The sequence below is a fragment of the Manis javanica genome, chromosome 3 (genome assembly GCF_040802235.1).
Source record: "Manis javanica isolate MJ-LG chromosome 3, MJ_LKY, whole genome shotgun sequence".
In the NCBI taxonomy this organism is placed as follows: Eukaryota; Metazoa; Chordata; class Mammalia; order Pholidota; family Manidae; genus Manis; species Manis javanica.
The window spans coordinates 88,402,398-88,414,420 of record NC_133158.1 but is presented as its reverse complement, the minus strand read 5'-3'; positions in this window follow the sequence as shown (position 1 = coordinate 88,414,420).

Sequence of the window (12,023 nt, the reverse complement as noted above, 5' to 3'; positions counted from 1 at the left end):
TTGTTAAATTTTTTCATTTAAAGGAGAAACTTTTTCTAATGTTTTAAAACCTAGCAAATAAAAAATGTGTGGAGAAGAGATTAAGGGGGAAAAGAAGTTTCCTGATTGCATTTTAAATGCCACTTAGTGCTAGTGTAAATTGCATGTTATTTTATCAAAACCAAACTGTTGGACACCTACTGTGTATCAGGTCAGCCTACCTCATGAGCTACACCAAGAACCTAAAGAAAATTATGTTCAGACCTTCAAAACCTGTTAAAAATTACTCTTTCAAGTAATGACCACTTTGTAAATTTTGGCATTCCTATATTGGAGGAAGGAGTGGAGAAATTCTGATTTTAAAAAGTATAATTATGAAAGAAGACATATGATTTAATCGAACTAAAAAACATCCTATCTTTCAACCACTTTTCATGGTCTTAAATTTGATAGATGTTTCTCTCTGATGATTTTCTATACTGATTTTTGAAAACTCTAATTATTAAGCTAATATTTTATTATACTAGAAAATTTAGGAAATTATCTTCTGAGGAGGGGTCACAATAATGACCAGAGTTGGTACAGCATTAAAAGTCCTAAAAACACATGTCTTTGCACATACTATCAAAGTTTTAATTCATTTTGTCTTTACTGAATGAACTAAACCCTTACACAGATGGAAGGTGCCTAGAATATGTACACAGGGCAGATTTAAGGGATAAAGTTTCACATACGTTAGAATTGGTTATAATCATAATGTAGTGTAGTCTTTTAAACTATGAAAATATTGCTGAAAACAACATAATTCCCCTGGAATATGGCAATCATTCACTTTAAGTATTGAAAACATTTTTAACTAGTAAAGTTGGTATGTTAGAAGGATGAGTCTTTTTACTCCCAAGTTAACAGAATATCAGGAAGTGGAAATTTTTTCAATGTGTTGGGAGAAAAAAAAGTTCAAAAGGGAATTGGAAAATTCCTAAAGAAAAGGTTTGTCGATCTGGCAATTTTATCAAAAGGCAACATGTCCTAACACCCTTCTGCCAGAACCAGAGGAACTTCATGAAATGGTATGTCAAAAGGGTCAGTGATCCCACAAACTGATGCCTTGTGAGGGAGAGGGGGGTTTGAGGATCTAAGAACCCCCATTTTAAAACACATAATCTACTGATTACATATTAACTTGTTTCCAAAAGTAACTCTTTTAAACTGGATTTGTTTCCATGAGAATAAATTATTCATTCCCACGCTTCAGGCTCTTTCCTGCTTCTAAGCATCAAAAAACATATTGCCCCATGTGACCCCCCCTTCTTTAACCTGTAGGTGTCATAGAAGAGATTAGTATTAGTATTTTTATTCATATTTTGCTTACAGATTTCCCTGTTAATCTGATGGAGTCATGGAAAATTCGATATACAACGTACTTTGCTTAGAGATTGGGGTACATTTTAAGTACCCCATGAACTCCAGGTTAAGAATCGGCAATAACTTTACACTGAACATCACATCCTCATTTTTAGAAACATTTTTCCTTCATGTTTGTCTCTCTTGTACCCAGCCACCATCTGTGACCTTCATGCTAAAGTATTACTATCCCCACCAACCCTTTCCTAGCATACAGCTCCTAAAAATCCTTGGAATCTCCATTACTCATAGTGTCTTTTTGTCTGCCAGGGAGGCTGGTTGCCAGGGAGGCTGGTAGGCAATCAGGTGACTAGAGGGGTGGCAGTGTTAGCCTTAGCCCTGAACCTCCAGGGAAGGAAGAGACAGGGACTGGAGGTTGACTTAATCACCAGTGACCAATAATTTAATCAATCAATGGTATGTAATGACAATCCCTAATACATGCTGCTTGGGGAGCTCCCTGGATGGCGAGCACGTGCTGGTGCCGGGAGGGCGGGGTACTTTCTCTGTACTTTGCCTTGTGCATCTCGTCCCTCCGGCTGTTCCTGAGTTGTATAGTCCACAGTCTAGTAAATAAGCTTTTCCTGATTTATGTGAGCCATTCTAGCAAATGATGGATACTGAAGAGAGGGTTGTGGGAACCTCTGATTAGTAGCCAAGTCAAGTCGTAAGTTGTACGGAACTTGGGTACCCACCACTTGTAATTGGTGCATGAAGTTGGAGGCAGTATTGTGAAACAGCCCTTACCCTTGGGTCTGCACTAACTCCAGGCCGTTAGTGTCAGAACTGTTAAAATGTAGGTCACACAGCTGCTGTCAGAGAGCTGGTTGATGGGAATTCACCCCCACCACACCCCAACTTGGATTACAGAAGTATTCGGTGAGAGTGGAGTGGTACTTTTCCTTTCACCCCCACCCCTTGAGATTCTCTAAATTCAGATACCTTATGCTTCTCCAGAGACAAAGAAGAAATATAACTTTCTCACTAGAAGACAATTTTGAAAAAGAATCTTCAAAACTGTCACAATTTTATAAGAAAGGAAAGTCAAGCATGAGGTCACATACATGCCAATTTAGTGGAAAATCCAGATTTAGAATATGTATCTAACTTCTGAAGTCCATTGTCTATTGTATAATTCTGTGCCCTGGGGAACACATTGTCCAATTCTCCTTTCCCCAGCGTTGTTTGTAGAGCATTTGTAGCAGTGTTCATCTGTCAGAGACATCATCTGTGTTGTGGGAATTGTACAGCCACCATTGTTAAAATCTGTAAGATATGAACATCACTTAATGTCCTCACAAATGAATGAATAAAATACAATAATAATGTAAGTGTATTTAATGAGGTTGCTGACAGTGAGTAGGAGCCTAATCAGAGATTAATTTTTTAAATGGGAGTGTGTATGTAGAAAGGGATAGTTTGAGAACATGATAATTCATAGAGGTAAGAAACGAACAACTTTCCACTAAAGGAGGCTTTAGGTATCAGGGGAATGTAACGATATTGGAGAGTGCATGGTGATAAGAAATACATTTCTCCAGTTTATTGTACAATTTGACTTAGAGCTCTGGAGGCAAATGCACTGAAAATATCTTACCATAGAGGTGGTCAAAGCCCAACGTTACAAGCAACCTAAAGCAACTAACTGCCCTATTGAAACAACAGTCACATTTTGTTAATGTATATGTATGAATCAGTTTAAATCCAAATGTATATAGCTAGGGGTCTGCCTTCATTTATACTTTTAAGGCATACTAGTTCTTATGTGCACTGGCTTCTTAGCTGAAGCTATAATCTAATGCTTACCATTAGGGCTGGCTCCATGGGTGAGTATGGGGAAAACAGAAGTTCCTGGATCTGACCCTGAACTACTTCAGGATGTAATTGGCCTATTGCTAGGCCACTGCTTCCACACCTATTGGCAATAAGCTATTACTGACTGAGTCCCTATATAAAGAGCTCTGCCTTGTGCTCTGGGGCAGATGCAGAGACAGAGGTGGATTACAGATTTTCAGATTCCGTGATGCGGACATGATTCTAGTGCTTGACCTATTGCCAGGAGAATCAAGCCAGGTAATAAGCCCTTTTACCCCAAGAATGTTCCACTATCTCAATCTCATTCCTCAGTCTCATGGAATCAATAGAGAACTTGCCCAGGGCTAAAACCCCAGGCAAGTAGAGTTGCACAGAACATCGAACTCTACATGGGGCCTGGTGTTTGGGGTGGGGTTATGCCCTGTAATAGCCATCTTAAAGTACTTAATAATTTTACCTTAGAATTCATATTTTTAAGTGGAGTCCAAAGGTGTAATGGAGGATGTGCTGAGGTCTTGGAGCTTTGGCTTATATGTGGTTCTGTTCCTAATCACTTCTTTGCTTCCTAGGGCAGGGTCTCAGCTGCCCACACTCCTGCTCATATGAGGGACCACTGCAGCCCATGGCCCAGGAAGGCGCCAAGGTGCCAGTAGAGGGAGGTTTGGGTTAGGCTGTGCTTGCCCACAGTGTTGCAGGGCTGACCAGGTGCCTCTGAGGGTCTGCACTTACTCTGTGAATATCCCCATGCCTGATGAGTACAACATTAACTGATTAATAAAAAACACTATTACAGATTGAGAGAGAGACAAGAAATTAAAAGATTTTTTTTCCTAATATTTAAAAGGGTGTCACATTTTCATTTTGCAGAGGGCCCTGAAAATTATGTATTTGGCCCTGCATACCATTTCAGTTATATAACAACAATATATTGTTTTCAAAAGTATCTTTAGAATGACCCTTTAAAATGACCACAGCATCTTCAGTTTCCTTGATTTAGTAGGTGAGTAGTAGGATACGAAATAATGACTTCTTCTCTTTTTTGGTTAAACATGCTATAAATCTTTCCACTTCTCCATTTGAAGAGAGACACACAGATCATGTTAGTGATTCAAAATCCTAAAACAAAGGTTTCTTAAGAAATTAACATTTTCATTTTTTTCCTATTTTCTTCCCTCTGTGTGAACAATAATAACAAAAATGAAAGATGTTATTTTCTTTTGAAAATATAATCCAAAACACACACATAAAATATATGGTTCAGCACTATTTTATACAACTCAGTGAAGGGATTTGTCTAATCATTTCAGCTATTTTCTGAAGACATGAGTTTAATGTGGCAATTGCAGTGGAAACAAAAACAAAAACAACAACAACAGTAGCATGACCTGAACAACAGATTAAATAATAAATAGCAAATAACAGTGAAAAGCAATTTACTTTTCCTTTATGATTAAAGTTGAGGAACAGGTGGAAATTTGACTCCAAACTTTAAACCCTTGTGTTCTAATGAGATTTCCAAGAATGAGTAATTCAAATCATTATCACTGATCTTGTTGAAATGCAAATCAGATTTCACTTATTTCCCCTCATTACACTTCAATAATTTCCAATATTTTCAGATAAAATTAGACACACACCTCTAATTTAATCCTGTCTTTTGATCCAGTTTAGACTCCTGTCATTCTCTCTACTTCTGCCACATTATTCCATTTTCTCAAAAATCTTATATCCCATGAAAACCCCATTTCTTCATTTCTTTCCTCATTTATTTAAGAAGAGTTTTTAATCATTAGAAGGTACCAGGACAGTCCTATATGCTGTAAGTACAACACTGAGTATAGAAGACTGACCTCTTCTTTTACAGAATATATTCTCTGGTGAGGGAAACAGATATGTGGATAAAATGAAGGTTCCTGCGGTCAGGATTCTCACCTGGCCCCCATTGGCTAGCTTACTACCCAGGTGTGGGCAATGCATCATCACTGACTCTATATAAAGAGCCTTGCCCAGTGCTCTGGGTGACATGGTGGCACAGCTACAAGGCTGCAGGAGAGCAGAGCAGAGTGGTGGCAGCCCCATGGACGGCTGTGTGGGCAGAGGGGCCCAGAGGCAGAGACCGGCTTGCTGCATGCAGACTCGCTCTGAGTGGACAGGATTTTAGTGATTGACCTGCCACCATGGAAATAATAAAGTTGGGTATAACCCTTTCTCCCCAAGAACATTCTGCTGTCATTCCTTTGGTCACACTGAATCCATAGTGAACTTGCCTGGGGCTGAAACCCATTGACAAGACAACTGGCAACAGTTGGCAGGGTTCATTGGTGGCCAAGGAAAAAGAACAGGCTGCCCTCATGGAAGGAGTGTTTCAGCAGCTGCACCTATGGATGGGGAGACATTTGAGTGTCCCCTGTGGACATGTGGTACTGTGGAGGGGTGGAGGACTGGGGTCCACCTCAAGAGACAGCTGACTGAAATGGCATCACTATGAAGTGCTGTGGCCCAAGAGGAAGCAGTCCAAGCAGCAGCAGTATGGGAGTGTGGCTGCCAGGTGCCAGGGCAGGTGAAGGATGTAGTGGAGCCGTCAGCCCCAGAAATGAGGAGAGGAAGTCTGATGAACAGGTGGGGCTGGAGGCATCGGCCACTCCTCAGTTGAGAGCCCACCTGGTTAAAAGCTGGTGGAAAGCCAGAAGGACTCAGCAACCACAGGTTCTTTCAGGAGAGGTGCAGCCCCCTCCCCAGATTGAAGAGCACTCCATGCTCTGCTTCTATTCTCAGGCTCACGCACAAAAGGAAATACAATCTGCTTCTTGAGGAAGAAGTTAAAGGGCCCCGTGAAGGTCATGAGGACCCAGATGTGGGTTGGTTTGAAAAGGCAGAAGCAGACAAAAAGAAATTGGGTGACTGGAGCTGTGGCAACAACTGAGACCAGAGCAGCAGTTCTGGCTGCTGAGGATGAAGCAGAAGGCAGAGATAAAGCAACAAGATCAGCCTGTGTGTCTGCAAGACTTTTTGCTGGAGAGGCTGGAGAAGGTGGGTACTGTAAGGCCCACCCATGGTCCTTTTGATTAACTCATTTGAGAAGAACTGGTTTGAATACAGCCAGGATGACCATTTGGTGGCAATGGATCTCCTCAGGCTTGAGGCTTATTATAATTTATTAGAACTGGTTTGAATATGCAATGGATCTCCTTAGGTTTGAGGGTTATTATAGTTTGTTGTAATTTTTGTTATTTGTATATTGTTGTAGCCTCTTGTTATTATGGAATTTGGTTACAATGCTCCCAATTTTCTCGCACAGGGACCATTGCGGAGGATTGAGAGCACATAGATTGAGAGGAGAGAATCCTGGAGGGGTGGAGTGTGGATAAAATGAAGGTTCCTGTGTCCAGGATTCTCACCTGGCCCTGGTTGGCTTGGCTCACTACACATGTGTGGGCAATATGTTGTTATTGACTCTATATAAAGAGCTCTTCCCAGCACTCTGAGAGACACAGTGGCAGGGCTGCAAGGCTGCGGAACAGAGCAGAGGCTGGAGTGGTGGCGGCCCCGAGTACAACTGTGAGGGCAGAGAGGCCCAGAGGCAGAGATCAGCTTGCTGCATGCTGATGTGCTCTGAGTGAACAGGATTTTAGTGATTGACCTGCCACCACGGAAATAATAAAGTTGGGTATAACCCTTTCTCCCCAAGAACATTCTACTGTCATTCCTTTGGTCACACTGAATCCATAGTGAACTTGCCTGGGGCTGAAACCCAGTGGCAAGACAGATATTAGCCGAATATTCACAAAAATTAATATGTAATTGCTAATTCTGGTAAATATGGTAGCCATGTACCATCTCAGAGTATGAAAATGGGAAACCTGATGGTATGTCATGGTCAGGGGAAGAGATACTTGGTATTTGGATGAATCAATAAGTGGACATGAGAAGAAAACAAAATAAAGGCACAGAAAGCAGCACATATCAGGAGCTGAGGTAGGCTTGTTTTTAAAAAACAAAAAATGTTGGAGCAGAATTACATAGTGCTTTATCTATATTTGTATCCATAACAAGCAGCATTAAATGTTTATTCACTACCAGCTATGTACAATGAACTATATATAATGTGGTAAAATATATGGAAGAAATATAATAGGGGTTATCCACAAAAAACAGAAATCACTCTATATGTTTAAATAGAGTTAGTTACTCAAGTGAGAAGACAAATGGGGGTGATCAAAAAACCCTGGGTTAGGAAGCTGCTGTCATACCCTAGCTGGAGTGTGATGGAAAGTCCTGAAGCCAGGATCTTCCACCAGCAGCTACCGCCATTGTGCAGCTTGCAGCCAGGACCTGGGGCTGTGAGCAGAGGAGGGTCTGTCTGGTGGGCTCTTGAGTCAAGGAGGAGATAAAGGTGCCCCTGAAAAGGAGTGAGAATAATACATTTTGTCCTCTTCTCTGCCTCTTGTCTTCCATGAGAGCCTTCCAGTGATATCTGGAAAACAGAGGGGAAGGAGGCTTGGCAATTAGAGTTTTTTGGATATATAACAGAGGTTATCTAGATGCAAAGAGGGAGTTTACTGGCACAAAACACTCTCTATATTTAGAGAAAACTTACAGCCTAGTCAAAGAAGATCATTCTTTGCTAGTGGTTATTAGATACACCAATGATGCAAATATGTTTTTATCCTTACAACTCCTGTGTTACATGCACAGGAGATTTGAATCAACACCCACATTATAAGGGAAAATTAGCTCTAAATAAAGTATAAGCTTTCAGGTGCCTGAGTTTCAATATTATAAATATTTCATAGCTGAGGTTTTTAACTTATTTTATTTTGAGTACTCCAACTATCATATATGTTAAACCATTTTTATATATTTGAAGATGTTCCCAGATCCCTTTATTTTATTTATGCAACAAATTATACTGAGCACCTACAATGTGCCACAGATTATGCAATGTGCTACAGGTATGAAGAGGACAATGATCTAATTTATCTTCTTGAGAAGTATGAGTAGTGGAAGAGGCACCTTTAAAGACAATCAAAATATGCCAGCCCAAGTTAACTAAACCCTTCATAAGTTCATAAGTTCATAAGATGTATTAGAAAATAATCGATGGATATTAGAGAGTCAACAGATAAATTCAAATAGAAAATGACATAATTTTAGCTACTTTTCACAAAGAAAACTCTCATAGCAGCAAAGAGGAAAAAGCAGAAGAGGAAGAGATCTATTCATTAACTTGTTCAATAGATGTTTATTGAGCACCAGACTTTTGCTGAGCTCCATACTAGACACTGTGAGTATCAGGTGAGTAAGATCCGGTTTTTACTTTCAAGTCACTGACAAAGGAGACAAATGTAAATAGTTAGTCCTAGTTGATGGTACTAAGGGCTGTGCTTGGGCCAGGTTCAGTGTGAAATGGAAATATTACAGCATCTTGAGAACTCAGGGGGATTCCTGGAGAAAGTGTCATCTGGATAAGAGACCAAGAGGATGAGCAGGAGCCCCGTGGTGCAGAGAAGGGTCAGAGGAGGGAGAGCATCTCAGGTTACTGAGGCAGCATATGCAAAGACAAATATAAAGCATAAACAGAACCCAGAGATTTGGGGAAACTGCTGTTCAGCGAATATACAGATAACAAGAAGGTGGGAGAGATGAATTCAGAGAAGTAAATAATAGCTAGACTGTGAATTCTTATCTCATTAAGAATTTTGTACTTTACCATTGGAGAAATGCTTTGTCTCTGAAGTATTTCAAGAATTTGGAGACAGCAAGAATAGTTAGTATGCCTTATGACACATTTGCAGAGGGACTCGAGAGTTTCAGAAATTATATTTGAGTCCCCTAAATTTGTGTTGTTTTTACATATCAGCACAATGGTTGATAGAAGATCTAAACTGAAGCTTGCTCACCCAAAGCCCAGCTGGAGAACTGCAGCCTTTCTCCAATTCCATCTGCCTAACATTCATGAAGATTGTCTCACCTTCTAACTATTTATTTGGGTCCATTCTCTCTGTTCTTTGTCAAAAACCAAAGCCTTCTTAGAGGAGTTTCTGTTATATTGCTCAAGTCTCATAATATTCTTATTAATATTCAGTGCACTTCTCTGTTCTTTTTTGATGCAACTGAAAATTTTATAAACTGCTAAAACATTTACTTGCAATGGAGTAAGCTAAAGCATAGGAGTGGAGAAGAAACCTAAGTTCCTATTTAATAACAGAGTCTGAATATCTGAAAATTCAGTATATTCTCAATAAATATTTGTTGAATCAATGAATGGTCTATTCAAATTGTTTTCTGTATTTCTGAAGGATGGTACATTCGTTCACTTAGTTAACACATGTTTATTGGGTGCTTCCTGTATGCCACATAGTCTTCTAGGCACTGATTACATAGTCGTAAATAAAAAATAAGATAATACCTGATTTTATGGTATTCTTCTATTAGGGCTGAGACAGATAACATACGAAGATTTAAAACATGCACATTTTTCTCTGATTGCAATAAAGTGTGTGAAAGAAAATAAAGCAAGAAAGTAAGTTAGGTCATGCAACAGTGGAGGTATTCAATTTTTAAAAGAGTGGTTATAAGGGCTTCATAGAAAAGGTGACTTTTGAACCAAGACAGAAAGGATAAGGAAAAACGAGGCATGCGGTATTCTGAGGACAGTGTGTTAGGCTGAGTGAGATGCAATGCAAAAGTCTCAAAAATTTTTGAGATATGTTTGAAGAAAAGCACAGTCACTTGGGACTGGAACAGAGGGAGGAAGAGGAAATGAGATCCGATGGGTAATGGGACTGGAGAGGCAGAATCTGTAGTATATTACAGGCCATTTTCAATACGTTGGCTTTTACTAAGTAAAATCAAAACCACAGAACAGTTTTGAGCAGATAAAGGGCATGTTTTAACATGGTGTAACAGGATCATGTTTTGTGGGAGGAATTATGAAAAATTATAAGAAACTCAAGGAAGTGTGCTATAGAGGAGCAGAGACATGGTTAATAGCAGGAGGGTATTAAAACATTGTTGTAATACAAAAAAAAAAACATTTTTATATCGATGATAATTATCCAATGGAAAAATTAGAAAAAAAAATGGTGATTCGAGAAAAGGGAGGGTGACTTTTGGGAAGAGGTGACTTTGTGTAGGTATGGATTGGACCTGGTGTACCACTAACAGATTTAGCTTTATCCAGGAGTTTTGGGGTTTTTGTTTGTTTGTTTGTTTTGCTTTTTAAGGGAAATGAAAAGCAGAGCAATTAGGTAAAAGTGAGAAAGGGAAAGGAGGAGGTATTGGAGGAGAAAGGATGAGACATAAAGTTGTCCTCTGGCAGAGGGAATGAATGGACTAGGAGAGTATATGACTAGGGAAATATAATAAAATTGCCACACAAACGGAAGCGCCCACTGGAGTTAGTCGTCTCGCATCTGTAGATCTGAGCGCTTCACTGTGTGATTTTCTACAAACTTGTTTAGGAAGCAAGGGTTGTATCTAAGACTTTGTTTTGTTTTTATTCATGTTTTTTAAATTTTAATATAATTTAAAAACCCACCAACAGATATGGGGATACAAAGCACGGACGCCAGCAGGGGGCAGGCTGCGCGGAGGGCAGCGCGCGGCCCTGGGACCAGCCATTCTGCTGGTTTCGCTCCGGGGCTCCCGTGCAGAGCCAGGGCCAGGCACCGCCTGGAGGTGCTGAGGTGGGGAGGCGTCGGGAGCGGCCGCAGAGGGCCGGGTAGTCCGGCAGGGGTGGAGGGGTCCCCACCCAGGGAGGCCGAGAGACCATCGGGAGGCGTTGGCCCGCGCCTGCGCGCTGCTCTCTGCCGAATGAGGTGCGTTTGTGGTCGAGGCCGTGAAGCACTAAAGGGGCTGAAGTTAAAAGGTGCAAGCTTTAGAGTGACTGTCATGAGGAACTATGGACTATGTAAATTGGGTAAAGAAGAAAGGGAATACTTAGGAGAGAGGAAATGTGGTAGTATCAATGTGTTACAGTTGCTGGGCGGATCACATGGTTATTGGAGTTAGGTAGAATGGGATGTAAAGAAAGACGGGTGTTTAAAATTCTAATTTATGGAAGTTTGCAGCTGTTGGTAAAGATAAAATCCACAATCTGCTCCTGAGGGTGAATGCCTGGGGTAAAGTGGAGGGTACAATCTCTAGAGGAGGTACTGAAAACGCAAGGCCATATTGTCATCTGCATAGGTATTGAAATCAAATTAGAAGCAAGAATATTGAAGAAATTACTATTTTGAAGCTTATAAGATAAGAGAAACAGCAGAAAATTTTCATAAAAGAAAATTTTATGAGATTAGATACAAAACAAGATTTGGGAAATTACTGTAGAATGATCTTGAAGCAGCAATGAGAAATGGGGGTTACCTACTCAACCTCCCAGCCTGGTTCTGGGTATACAAAGAGTCCTCTGAAAGTGTTCATGAGACTATTACGATCTGACTTACTCCATATTTAAAATTGTTAACAGTGCCTCAATTCCTGAGGACAGATTAGCTAAGAATATAGTTTTTTAGGTTGAGGTATACACAATAAAACGCATATATCTCTGTACAGACTGATGAATTTTTACATGTGTACATGCATATACCTATCACCCAGATCCAGATACCAAACATTCACACTAATATTTTTTCCACTTCACCTATTTTCCCATTCCCCCCTTTGTCCCACCATGGGAACCAGCATTCTCTTCTCTGTGTCTGTGACTCTGTTTCTGTTTTGTTTGCTCATTGGTTTTGTTTTTTAGATTCCATAAATGAAATCATATGATATTTGTCTTTCTCTGTGTGACTTATTTCATTTAACATATACCTTCTAGGTCC